The sequence below is a fragment of the Cetorhinus maximus genome, chromosome 22 (assembly GCF_964194155.1).
Source record: "Cetorhinus maximus chromosome 22, sCetMax3.hap1.1, whole genome shotgun sequence".
NCBI classification, from domain to species: domain Eukaryota; kingdom Metazoa; phylum Chordata; class Chondrichthyes; order Lamniformes; family Cetorhinidae; genus Cetorhinus; species Cetorhinus maximus.
The window spans coordinates 7,955,301-7,969,629 of NC_135900.1; the positions used below are offsets into that span (position 1 = coordinate 7,955,301).

The 14,329-nt window shown below is 45.6% G+C and overlaps 1 protein-coding gene and 1 pseudogene across 1 annotated transcript in view; both read right to left on the bottom strand.

The window, feature by feature from the left end:
- cracr2aa (calcium release activated channel regulator 2Aa) overlaps positions 1 to 13,357 on the bottom strand; it is a 106,304-nt gene extending 92,947 nt beyond the window's left edge. Inside the window, exon 1 of the mRNA XM_078567715.1 lies at positions 13,239 to 13,357. The gene's annotated coding sequence lies outside the window, so the exon portion shown is untranslated. The remainder of the gene's footprint in view (positions 1 to 13,238) is intronic.
- Positions 2,118 to 2,776, bottom strand: LOC144696442 (small ribosomal subunit protein eS7 pseudogene; annotated as a pseudogene).
- Positions 13,358 to 14,329: the final 972 nt, after the last annotated feature.

Here is a 14,329-nt window from a genome sequence, read left to right on the forward strand (position 1 = left end):
ATATAATAAATCAATGCCAAGACATCATTCCCAGCTTGTAACACAGGAACATGGCCTGATCAGCCATCTGTTTATGCAATTCTTGAATAGCTACTTGAAGGCAAGCAATAATGCTCTATGAAGTTTCCTATCCCTGTGATGTATTCCCAAATTACACTCTGCATCTGCTCAATAGTAGCACCAAAATTTGGGTTCAGCTCATTGGCAGTGGCAGGGTTACACTCCCATTGAAGACTCAACACTCAAATTTCAACATTCATAGATCATTTGATCTTTTCTTGACAACAAGCTCAGCTGTTCCCCACTCTGCATCTCCCGTTCTGAGAAACTCAGTATGAACCCATCTGGTTCACTAATTTCCTTTAGAGAAGGAAATCTGTCGTCCTTACCTGGTCTGGCCTATATGTGACCCTAGACCCACAGCAATGTGGTTGACTCTTAAATGCCCTCTGAACAAGGGCATTTAGGAATGGACAATAAATGCTGGCCTAGCCAGCGACACTCACATCCCATGAATGAATTAAAAAAAAACTTCCACCCTGTGATTTATTTCTCACATATTTCAACTAAACTTATTCTTGTTGGAGTGAAACTACTTCTTCCAAGCACATGAATTGGAGGCAACCTATTGGCATGGGTAAGGAATTAGTTAGGAGGAAAGAGACAGATAGTAGGGATAATGTACATAATTTGGTAGGATGTGACTAGTTATGTCCCCCAGGGATCTGAATTAGAGCCTGCGATTTTCACTAGGTTGATAAATGATTCAGATGAAGGAATGGGGAGCCTTATTCCCAAGTTTGCTGACAATACTAAGTTAGGTAGTGTAAGAATGGGAGTAGAAGGTTTCAAACTGAGTTAAGTGATTGGACAAAACTATGGCAGACCGAGTTCAAATGTGGAGAAGTGTGAGGTCATTCACTATGGACCTAAGCAAGGTAGATCAGAAAATTTCCTAAAACATGAGGACCCAGGAACCATGGAGGGAAAGAGAGATTTAGGGCTCCTTTTACAGAAATCATTAAAAACTAGTGGGCAGATGTAAATGGCTAATGGAATGTTGGTCTTTCTCTCCAGGGGGCTGAAAATCACAGGGGAAGAAGTTATGTTCCAGGTGTACTTTCTGGTTAGACCACACCCAGAGTACATTCTCCATTCAGTTCTGGGCACCACATCTCAGGAAGGATAAAAATACCTGGCAAAACTCAGCAGGTCTGGCAGCATCTGCGGAGAGGAACACAGTTAACGTTTCGAGTCTGAATGACCCTTCAACAGAACTAAGTAAAAATAGAAGAGAGGTGAAATATAAGCTGGTTTAAGGCGGGGGGTGGGGTGTGTGTGTGGAAATGATCAGGAAGGACATACTGGTCTTGAAGGGGTTGCAGCGCAGATTCACTAGAATAATACCAGGGGCTAAAAGGGTTAAATTATGAGGACAGATTACATACCTGGGTTGTATTCCTTTGACTATAGAAGATTAAGGGGTGTGGGGAAGCACCAAGGGAAGTGAGAATCTGGAACATTCTCCCTCCCCAAAAAAACTGCTGAGGTTTGGATCAATTTCATTATTGAAAAATCCTGGAACTCCCTCTCTAACAGCACTGTGGGTGTACCTACACCACATGGACTGCAGCGGTTCAAGAAGGCGGCTCAGCACCACCTTCTCAAGGGCAATTAGGGAGGGGGGGCAATAAATGCTGGCCTAGCCAGTGACACCCACGTCCCGTAAATAAATAATTTTTTTTTAATGGATTGAACTGAATGATAGAACAGGCTTGAGGGAAGAAGCCACCTTCATCCTGTACCAATGATTCATTGAAACATACTTTTACAAAAATACTTTTAATTACTTAAACTAAAATAGCCAACATCGGGATCACAACACAAAGGTAGGAGTTTCTTCAAGTCAAAGGTTCGCTATTTGATATTAATTCAAAATATAACTAAAATGAAATGTATTTTTTCTCCATTTTATCAATTAATTGATCAGTAATGCTCAGTTAACAAACATGCCAACAGTTGTAAATGGCTCTACTGCAAGAAACGATCCACTGTCCTTTGTAATAAACGTTAACAATTAAAATTAGGAACTGCGTCCTAGGTCCATGTAAAAGCATCAATTTTTTTTTCATTTAAGCCATTCTGTACAATTTACAGTTGGAACTCTGGGAATTCGTATACAACATCTTTGCCAGTTAGTTTCTTGTAGACAGCAGAAAATGTATCCACTTTGTGTTCTACATTGTTCTGTTGTGCTTTGTCTAAATGAACTTTGATGAGCCTTGTACCATCCAGTTTCACACGAATTCTCTTGCCCACAGTTTCACTAGGGAAAACCAAGTCTTCAAGAATAGCATCGTGCAGTCAACGTGCGGCTTCTGGGACGCTTCTGCTTGTTCTTGTTTCTACTTTTTCTGGTTGGTTTTGGCAGAATTCTCCTCTGTGCAATGAAGACAACATGTTTACCACTGAATTTCTCTTCAAGCTCTCGCACAAGTCGCACTTGGATCTTCTGAAAACTCTTCAGTTGGGGTACTGGCACAAAGATAATGATTGCTTTTCTGCCACTGCCGACTTCAATTTCCTTAGCAGCTGTAATGTTCAGCTCCCGTAACTGAGCCTTCAGGTCAGAGTTCATTTCAAGTTCCAGAAGAGCCTGGGAGATGCCAGACTCAAATTCGTCTGGCTTTTCGCCATTAGGCTTCACGATTTTGGCGCTGCTACTAAACATGGCCCATCTCTGAATGAAGAGCGGCCGAGAAATGAGCACTCAGCAGGAGCACAGTATCATCTTTCAGTTCACACATTGTGTCCATTAATCAATGATCATGGGTAGTTTCACTATATTGGATATTGCTCCAAAAGAACATCCACAGTCTATGTGACTTGGAACAAATGATAACCATCTCAAGATCACCCTAAGTTACACATCTTACAAAAGTCATGTATTAATGATGTAACTATTCTCTGAAAGCCAACATTCTGATCATTTTCAGTGTCAATAATACACAAGGTTTTACAGATTCCGTTGCCAATATATTTGATCACTACTGATTACTTAAGTAATGAACAAAGATTTGGCTTTCGATATTTTATTTTCTTCACACTGATTGCACACAAGTACCAACTGTCAAGAAATGTGGCAATCTTCAAACATTGTTAGATGCACACACGTTAACTATGTTTTATTTTGGGTGGGAGAAAGTGCACAAATGGTCCCAGTGCCGCCATTATCTTTCTCACACGAATTTTCTCCCCTCTTTGCACTGAACCTGTTGGCTTTCTATGTTCCACACGCGCTTCATGTCTTCCAGAACCTCATTTCAATAGACATCATTCATCTGCGATCCTTAACAGTGGCAATAAAGCTATATATGTTATGCCCACTTCTATCCTTTGCCCACAGGCACTCAGGGGTTGCTGTACAGTGATAAGAGTGAAGCCTGGATAATTTTCCCTGCCTCAAGCCCAAGGGTGCAAAGGTCAATAGCGCCCTAACCTTCAAGACCAGCTAATCTTGGACCTAACCCTAATATCACAAAATCTGTGAATGGACCCAAGAATTCCTCACCTATATAATGTTAGCTGCTCAAAGCATAAAGCTTTGCATCATTGAGGAATCCCACAATACAGAATTTTAGAACTATCCCCTAACTATTCTACAATTTCTGCCTCATTTTACTAAATTAATGGGTTTGTATATCACTGTTCAGGAGAATGTATTTAACCTCTCTCTCCCAGAAAATGATATTTTGAGATCCAGTAATTTGAGACATGACGTGTGCTTGGGAGGAATGTTTGGGAGGAACAGATGACTTTCAGCCCATGGCTCCCAAAACTCTACTACACGGTTGCCTTGTGTAATTTTTGGGTGTTGTAGACTAATTGATAATGGTTAATTGCAATGATTAGTTAACAACTCCATTATGGTATCATGTGACTACCAGGATGGTGGAGAGTGAACTATATGGGCCTTGGTCTGCGTTCAACGAATCCTGTCTCCCTTCTCATGCCACCGTTCATTGTATTATCCATAGAAATTCCATCAGCCTTGTGCCATCCCGCTCTATTTTACCGCCACCCTTGACAGCCTACTTATCCACCACATCATGAGAAATTTCAATGAGGGGAAACAAGGAGTCACCTTATCCGTTTTCTGCCAAAAGACTCTTGATCTCCAACTCTGTCCTTCCCAGTTGCTTGTTCAGGCTGAACTAGAGATTCCTGTTTGACCCTGAACTCAGCTTCAAATTCCACATCCTTCCAATCACTAAATTCCATCGCTAGATCACTGTTAACCTTCATGCTGCCTTGCCCTAACTGCACATGCAAGCATCAGCAACACTTTTGTTACCTCAAGACTCAAATCACCAATCCTGCCACCCCCAGCTCCATATAACAAACTTCTTGCGAAACTCAAGGTGTCATTATGCGCTGTAGTCAAACTTGGCATTCCTATCCACAAAAACCCCTCCATACCACTGCAACCTCTCCAACCCTACAGGCCAGACCAAACTTCAGTCCTCTGAATCGAATATCCTTTTAATTTCCTTATCCCCCATCCTTTTGCTCTCAGAATGAGCCTTCGGTCACCTAACCCTACTCTCTGGAATTCCTTTCCCAAACCTCTCAATGTCGTTTCATCTTTAAAAGTCTCGTGAAAACCTATCTTTTCCACCTTGTTCTGGTCAATCCCCAACTTTTCAGCTCCCTCTCAATATTCATGCTTCCTTATGTAAAGTGGCTGAGGACATTTCTTACAATAAAGTCATTATATGAGTGCGAGTTGTTTGCATTTAATGGTAAGTCACTAACAGCCCAATCACTCTGGATTTGGTTTGCTTCGTCCCAGTTATTTGCAGCTGGACACACTTTTGTATTGTTAACAAACTTTAAACTGCGAACTCTCTGCCCCTTCTCTAATTTACAGCGTGAAGTGCAAAATCTTTCGTGAAAATCTAAAACCAGCATCCATTCAGTCTCACTCATCCACTGGGTTCATAATCTCCTCAAAAAAATCAAATGTATTTCTAGATGAGTGACAAAAAGACATGGTAATTCTTCCAAATTATTCGATATTACTTGGAATTGTACACACCAAAGTGGGTTAGGAAGCCCATTTGGTCAATGCCTCATGTGAACCTCCTTTTGCCCTATTTCACCTCAGCCTATATCTTCTCCTTCCTGCTTAACTCGCTACACCTTCAATGTATCTATTCCTCTTGAAGTTTCCCTCCTTCAGACGGCCTCCAACTTTGACACGATGTAGATGTCGGATCTGGATGTGCTCCCCACAGGTATCCCTAACCCTCTTTTTATGAATTATTGTAATGTCTGTCCTTCACCAATCTTTGAGCAATATTTCAGTTTCTAACAAATTCCTAAATGTGTCTGATAGTTTGCGACTGATGTCCGATGTAATTTGCTCGCCTCGCACCCGCGTCCGTCTGCATTGTGTTCCCCCTCCTTCGAGTGCTCGCAACATGTCACCTTCTGAATTGTCATTTTTAACATTATTAATATTTGCCTGCCCCAGAATTGCTATCTCTGCGATGGAATGGCCGATAGTGGTTTCCTCTGTGGAGACACCCACATTCAGGTCTAGAAATAGTTTAGGATAAGGGCCCTTTTTAACACTATGTCATTCACTTCAGGGGGAGAATTTTCTGCCTGTCGGGCGGGCCAGTTGGGAGCAGGCGCGGGCGGGCGGGGAGCCAATCGCCGCCCGTGATTGGCTGCACGCCGCCATTTTACGTGGGCGGGCCAATTAAGGCCCGCCCAGCGTGACGCACAGCCGGTAGTGCTCAGCACAACCTGTGCAGGTGGCGGGGGAGGAGGGAGAGTCGGGGCCTGCGCTTTTTCGCGAAAGAGCGCAGAAATCTCCCTGAGGCACAGCGCTGCCTCAGGGAAATTAAGTTCAGATTGAAGGTTTCGAATAAAGAAAGATTAAAAATGACCTCGACATGTCCCCTCCAGTGAGAGTGTTGCATGAGCTGGGACATGTTTATGAATTGGGGAAAAAATATTTATTTATTTAATAAACCTTTCATGAAACCTCGTCCCGCCCGTGGTTGGATGGGCAGTGTTGATAATGAGTTTAATTGGTTTATTAATGGCCTTAACAGGCCTTTGACAGTTGTGCCCGCGCGCAGCCGCCTCTGGGGGCGCACCTGCAAAACGAAATGTCTGAATGACCCGCGGTGACATCGGGACGCACGCCCGATATCACCGCACGCCATGTTATATGCCCGCCAACATTAAAATTCTGGCCCAGGTGTCCTTCTGCTTCCCCCCCCACCCCCACCCCCACAGTTTGTTCCAAATATATATTTGTAAAAGCCTTTCAGCATGGACTTGATGGGTTGAATGGCCTCCTTCATTGTGTCTCTATGACAATGCACTTTATCCTCCCACAATCTTAGCCTCATTTTCTATTTTAGCTTTTCTGAACAGTCTCATTAACTTCTTCATATTCCATTGAATTGTACTTCATGTCTCCTTGTTTTAAGAAGATCCTTTTACCTCAGGGTGCAGCACCTGCATCTCCATCTGAACGTTGCTGCGTTTAACTCAGAGACCAAGGTTCACGCTCTGTTAAACCCTGTCAGGATTGGAGGCAAAGAACTTGCAGAAGCAAGAAGGTTGAAGAGGAACAGCAGGTTGTAAAACACATGGGGGGGAAAAAAACGGCAACAACCGCATTGTGCAGGAAGGTAGAAAGAAAGAAGAGCAATAAATTAAAAACAAAACCACAAGCAGAATTATGTGCTGGCTTTCAGAGATTCATGGCCAATCAACTGCATGCAACTAACAGGTCATCTGATTCATCACCTTCGTTTAACTGCATTCTCTTTCATGGTTGCTCATAAAACAATAGTGTGGGCCAGGCGGTCGCCCTCCTTTCTTAAAATAACTGTGGTGACTGAGCTGGAAACCAACTCATTCTCTGTGAAGCATTGGATGAAGGTGTGAATAATGTGATAAAACACTTCATAAAGGAAAAACCTTTTTTTTTCTGTCTACCGGTCAGTGGCGCAACAATTTTAAGTGTTTGAGTATTGCTGAGAAAGGAGACATGTCGAAGGTTTTTGTCTTACACTCATCAGGACACTTTTCAAGAATATGAATATAAGGGGAGAAACAACAGTTTGTACTGCGTGAGAAGAGAGTGCTGATTGGTTGACAAGCGGACTCTGATTGCCATGGAGAGATGCCTCTACAAATCAGAGTCCACTTGCCAACCAATCAGCACGCTCTTCTCGTGCAGTACAAATTGTTGTTTCTCCCCTTATATTCATATTCTTGCAAAGTGTCCTGATGAGCACAAGACGAAAAGCTTAGATACATCTCTTCTTTCAGCAATACTCAAGTTCTGTACTACCAAATGATTAATTTAAGTATTGTTAAGGGTAAGGGGATAGCCATTAAAAGCAGATAAAGCAGCACAGCATAGTTTATTACAGTTTGATTTTATCACAGGATATATTCAGGTCATCAATCTGAAAACGTTAACTCTTGTTTCCCTCGCCACAGATACTGCCTGACCTGCTGAGTATTTCTAGCATTTTCTGTTTTATCCAAAAGAACATAATTGTTTTCAAACAAAAAAAATAGAGAAAGCAAACTTTGGCTTGCCAATAGAAATGAATTATTATAACATGAAACATTGAAAAGGTAAAATAATTTAGCTCTGGCACCCAGGCAATATTTACTTCAGCATTCCATCAATACAGCACAGGCCCAAAATAGGGCAGAAGGTCACCACAGGAAACTGGACAGTGCTTGGATATATCACATGTAACATCGAATCATACAACACAAAAGGAGGCCATTCAGCCCTGTGCTGGCTGTTTGAAAGAGGTATCCCATTAGCCCCAACCCCTGCTCTTTTCCCTTAGCCCTGTTATATTCTCCAATTCACTATTTATCCAATTTATCTGCTTGCATCTGAACCAACCTTTTAGGCAGTACAATCCAGATCAACTGTGCGTGTGGATAAAATTCTCATCTCTCCCCTTGTACTCGTGTCAATTATTTTAAATCTGTTTCCTCTGACTACTGATCCACCTATCAGTGGAAACAGTTTCTTTGTATTTAGTCGATCAAAACCTATCATTACCATGAACACCTCAATTAAATCTTTCCTCAGTTTTCACTTAAATTTCTGTGGTGTTAAGGGGTGCGACCCCAGTGTCTCTAATCTCTGCACTTAATTGTAATCCTTCATCCTTGGTGCCAAATCTCCTCTGCACCTTAGCCAAGGCTTTGTCACACGTTCCAAAACATGGTGTGCGGAATTGGAGAACAAGACTCCAGCTGAGGCCTAGCCAGCGTTTTATGAATGTTTAGCATAACTTCCATGCTTTTGTATAAAAATTCTATTTATAAACATCAAGAATTTAATTTGCGTTTTCAACCTGTCCTGTCACCTTCAAGTTTGTTTATGTGAAGCTCCAGTTCTCTCCACTCTTGAATCCCTTTTGGTTAACTTTGCTGCCCTTAGCCTGACCCACACCAAGGGTGGGATTTTCCATACCTGCCCACCATCACGATCTTCCAGTCCCGCCGCTAGTCAATGGGCTTCTGGCTGGGGCACCACCTCGCCCACGGTGGGTCCTGCCCATGACAGGGTCCGGAAAATCCCAGCCTTAGTCCTGTTCACCCATCACCCTCTGAGCTCACTGACCTACACTGGATCCTGTTCAGGCAGCGCTTCAAGTTCAAAATTCCCATCTTTTGTCTTCAAATCCCTCCATGGCCTCACCCCTCCCCGTCTCTGTAATCTCCTCCAACCCCAAAACCCTGCCAGATCTCTCTGCGCTCCTCTACTTCCAGTTTCTCGAGCCTGCCTGAATTTAATTCCTCCTCCATTGGTCAACGTGCCTTCAGCTGCTGGGGTCCTAAGCTCTGGAATTCCCTCCCTAGACCTCCCACCTCTACCTTCCTTTAAGACACTCCTTAAAATCTCTCTCTGTCACCAAGCTTTTGGTAATCTGCCCTAATATCATCTTGTGTGGCTTGGTGTCATATTTTGAATGATATTGCTCCTGTGAAAAACCTTTAAGTTTCTATATCAATGCAAGTTGCTGCTGATGGATGAAATCTAACACACAAGAAAACATGGAAGACTCGCATTTATGTAGCACCTTTCATGACCACCAGGCATTTTAGAGCACTTTACAGTCAATGTAGGTAGGCGATGGCTCAGTGGTATTGTCCCTGGACTGGCAATCCAGAGGCCCAGGGTAAAGCTCTGGGGACCCGAGCATCTATGAGGCGCTGTGGGCCATCAGCAGCAGCAGAACTGTACTTGAAAACAATCTGTAACCCCATGGCCCAGCATATCCCCCAGTCTACCATTACCATCAAGCCAGGGGATCAACCCTGGTTCAATGAAGAGTGCAGGAGGGCATGCCAGGAGCAGCACCAGGCATACCTAAAAATGAGGTGTCAATCTGGTGAAGCTATAACACAGAACTACTTGTGTGCCAAATAGCATAAGCAGCAAGTGATAGACAGAGCTAAGTGATCCCACAATCACAGAATCACAGTGCAGAAGAGGCCCTTCGGCCCATCGAGTCTGCACCAACCAACAGGTCAGATCCAAGCTCTGCAGTCCTGCCACATCCAGTCATGAATGGTGGTGGACAATTAAACAACTCACTAATACCTCCATCCTCAATGATGGAGGAGCTCAACACATCAGTGCAAAAGGTAAGGCTGAAGCATTCACAACAATCTTCAGCCAGAAGTGCTGAATGGATGATCCATCTCAGCCTCCTCTGGAGGTCCCCAGCTTCACTAATGCCAATTCAGCCAATTCGATTCACTCCACATGATATCAAGAAACGGCTGAAGGCACTGGATACTGCAAAGGCTGTGGGCCTTGACAATATTCCAGCAATAGTACAGAAGACGTGCTCCAGAACGTGCTGCACCCCTAGCCAAGCTGTCCCAGTACAGCTACAACACTGGCATCTACCCGGCTATGTGCTCAGGTATGTCCTGTACATAAAAAGCAGGACAAATCAAACCCGGCCAATTACCGCCCCATCTCCATCCTCAGTAAAGCAACTTGCTTAGCAATAACCTGCTCACTGACACCCTGGGCCACTCAGTTCCTGACCTCATTACAGCCTTGGTTCAAACATGGACATAAGAACTGAACTCCAGAGATGAGGCGACAGTGACTACCCTTGACATCAAGGCAGCATTTGACCGTGTGTGGCATCAACAAGCCCTAGTAAAACCGGAGTCAATCGGAATTGGGGGAAAACTCTCCACTGGTTGGAGTCATACCAAGCACAAAGGAAGATGGTTGTGGTTGTTGGAGGTCAGTCATCTCAGCTCCAGGACATCACTGCAGGAATTCCTCAGGTTAGTGTCCTCGGCCCAACCATCTTCAGCTGCTTCATAAATGACCTTTCTTCCATCATAAGATGAAGTGTGGATGTTCGCTGATGATTGCTTTAAGGGGAGGTGATGGCACAGTGGTATTGTTGCTGGACTAGTAATCCAGAGACCCAGGGTAATGCTCTGGGAACCTGGGTTGGATTTGAATTCAATATAACTCTGGATGTAAAAGATGACCATGAAACCATCGTTGATTGTTGTAAAAACCCGTCTCGTTCACTAATGTCCTTTAAGGAAGGAAATCTGCCGTCCTTACCTGGTCTGGCCTAGATGTGATGTTTAACTGCCCTCTGAACAACAGCAATTAGGGGTGGGCAATAAATGCTGGGCTAGCCAGTGACGCCCATGTCCCATGAATGAATTAAAAAAAATGTTCAGCGCCATTCACGATTTCTCAGATACTGAAGCCGTCCATGTCCAAATGCAGCAAGACCTGAACAGTATCCAGGGTTGGGTTGACAAGTGGCAACTGCCAGGCAATGACCATCTCCAACAAGAGAGAATCTAACCATCGACCCTTGACGTTCAGCAGCATTACCATCACTGAATTCCCCCACTATCAGCATTCTGGGGGGGTTACCATTGGCCAGAAACTAAACTGAACTAGCCATACAAATACTGTGGCTACAAGACCAGGTCAGAGGTTAGGAATCCTGTGACGAGTAACTCACCTCCTGACTCCCCAAAGCCTGTCCACCATCTACATGGCACAAGTCAGGAGTGTGATGGAATACTCTCCACTTGCCTGGATGAGTGCAGCTCCCAGAACACTCAAGAAGCTTGACACCATTCAGGACAAAGCAGCCCACTTGATTGGCACCCCATCCACAAACATTCACTCCCTCCACCACCAATGCACAATGGCAGCAGCGTGTATCATCTACAAGATGCCCTGCCAGGAATTCACCAAGGCTCCTTCGACAGCACCTTCCAAACCCACGACCATTACCACCTAGAAGGACAAGGGCAGCAGATAGTTGGGAACACCACCACCTGAAATCCCCCCTCCAAGTCACTCACCATCCTGACTTGGAAATATATCGCCGTTCCTTCACTGTTGCTGGGTCAAAATCCTGGAACTCCCTAACGGCACTGTGGGTGTACCTACACCACATGGCCTGCAGCGGTTCAAGGCGGCAGCTCACCACCACCTTTTCAAGGGCAACTAGGGATGGGCAATAAATGCTGGACCAGCAATTGACCTCCCCCACATCCCTTGAATGAATAAAAAATAAATACACATGTTTCATTGCTGACTGGATGCCGATGTAAATTGGAGAGCATGGGGTGATGTGTGAATGGGACTTGGTAAGAGTTGAGATACGGGCAGCAGAGTTAACGAAAAGTGATGCAAGAGCAGGGAGACCTGGGGCTTCACACAAAAAATTTTGAACTTGGCAGGACAAGTTGAAAAAGAGCTGTCAGTGCATCGAAATCCTCGAACTCCCTTCCCACTGAGGGCAACTAGGGATGGGCAACAAATGCTGGCCTAGTCAGTGACGCCCACATCCCATAAAATAATTTAAAAAAGCAAATTAAATACTTACTTTTATTTTAAAACGTTTTTAAATCATATCATACAAAAGCAATTAAGTACACTGTAAGGCTCAACTTTCATGTCAAACCTGGAATATAAATGATGAGTTATATATTGAAACCCAGCTTGAGGTCATTTTCTGAAAAGGATTTCTCACCTTGTTTAAATTTTGACTCTATTTTAAGAAATAAAGGAAAGAACAACTATGTAAACAGTTCTCACCGTCTCGCTGCCCTCCTACCCTTTAAGACACTCCTTAAAATCAACAAATTGCCACATGAAGATAATTGAGGAATTCTTTGTCCAATTTAGTTAATTCAGTGCATTCGTTGCAATGTTTTGTGTTTCTATAGACTGAGGATAGTTAAATCAAGATCAGTATAACTTTTCTTCAGTTTTAATGATCCAGTTACTGATTAATAAATGTCAGTTTATAAAATAACCCATGGCTTACGTTATGTATTTACCCAACTGTTTTCTGAAGATCATGTGAACTGACAAGTGCAATAGATTTTTTTTTTAAACAAATGACCGATTTTATGCTGGGAATTCAACATAGTGCGTGTGAGTTTTCCAAAGACAAGTGATAAGTTGTCAGAACAGAGGCTTGTATCCAAAATTTGAGACTTAAGGATTGTAGCAAGATGCTCCGACTGGGGGATTGGAGACTAGTTGAAAGTGTGCTGAGGTGTTACAAAAGTAAAGGGAAGGTGTGACACAAGAGCAAAAGCGACAAAGGCAGCGCACATAATGGCAAGAAGATTCATCTGTCACAATAGTCGATCAATCCTAACCATGCACACAGAGGAGAGATGCAGAGTAGATTCAGACAGAGTTAAAAAAACAAAAAAGACTTGTATATAACAACGCATTTCCCAAGAACTCTCACAGCGCTTTACAGCCAGTGACGTACTTTTGAAGTATAGTCACTGTTTTAATACAGGTGTAGGCTGGAGGACTGGGGATAAATCGGACCGAGGTGCCCAGAATTAATTCAGTCACCGTTGTACAGTCACACAAACTGTCCTTTAATATAATTTAAGCTTAAAATAAGCAAACATTAAACTTGCTACAAAGTTTCTTTCCTTTGTATTTCCCACATTAGAAATGTGCAATAAAAAACTTGTTTTTGAACAATGTTGTAGGCAAGAAAAGATCGTGTGGGCTTCGATCTGTAAAACTTCAATAGTGTAACTTCGTCAATTTAAACAGACCTCCCGCCCTCGGGGTTATTCACCTAATTTGCATCAAATTTATAAGAAACTGAACTAAACTTAAAGAAACTTACCACCGCGCGCCGCGGGTAAACGCAACGAGTCTCAAGAAACTGACAGACAGTCTGATCCCGCGGAGCCTCCTCCTTCCACCACCGCACAGTCCGATCCCACGGAGCCTCCTCCTTCCACCACCGCACAGTCCGATCCCATGGAGAGTCTCGGAACTTCCTCCTTCAGCTCGAGGTGCAGAAACTCTCAGCCCCGAACCCGATACTTCCGCTCTCAGGAAATCACAAGGTTGTGGGGGGGAAAGACTCCGGGCTCCCGCGGGGGGGGGGGGGTTCCAAGGGGGGGAGGGGGAGGTCCAGGAGGGGGGGAGGGGGAGGTCCAAGGGGGGGGGAGTTCCAAGGGGGGGGGGAGGGGGAGTTCCAAGGGGGGGGGGAGGGGGAGTTCCAAGGGGGGAGGGGGAGTTCCAAGGGGGGGGGGGGGAGCTCCAAGGGGGTGGGGGGGGGGGAGGTCCAAGGGGGTGGGGGGGGGGGTTCAAGGGGGTGGGGGGGGGTCCAAGGGGTGGGGGGTCCAAGGGGTGGGGGGGGGGTCCAAGGGGTGGGGGGGGGGGTCCAAGGGGTGGGGTGGGGGTGGGGTCCAAGGGGTGGGGGGGGGGGTCCAAGGGGTGGGGGGGGGGTCCAAGGGGTGGGGGGGGGTCCAAGGGGTGGGGGGGGGGACCAAGGGGTGGGGGGGGACCAAGGGGTGGGGTGGGGGGGGGGACCAAGGGGTGGGGTGGGGGGGGGGACCAAGGGGTGGGGTGGGGGGGGGGGACCAAGGGGTGGGGTGGGGGGGGGTGACCAAGGGGTGGGGTGGGGGGGGGGGACCAAGGGGTGGGGTGGGGGGGGGTGACCAAGGGGTGGGGTGGGGGGGGGTGACCAAGGGGTGGGGTGGGGGGGGGTGACCAAGGGGTGGGGTGGGGGGGGGTGACCAAGGGGTGGGGTGGGGGGGGGTGACCAAGGGGTGGGGTGGGGGGGGGTGACCAAGGGGTGGGGTGGGGGGGGGTGACCAAGGGGTGGGGTGGGGGGGGGTGACCAAGGGGTGGGGTGGGGGGGGGTGACCAAGGGGTGGGGTGGGGGGGTGACCAAGGGGTGGGGGGGGGGGTCCAAGGGGTGGAGGA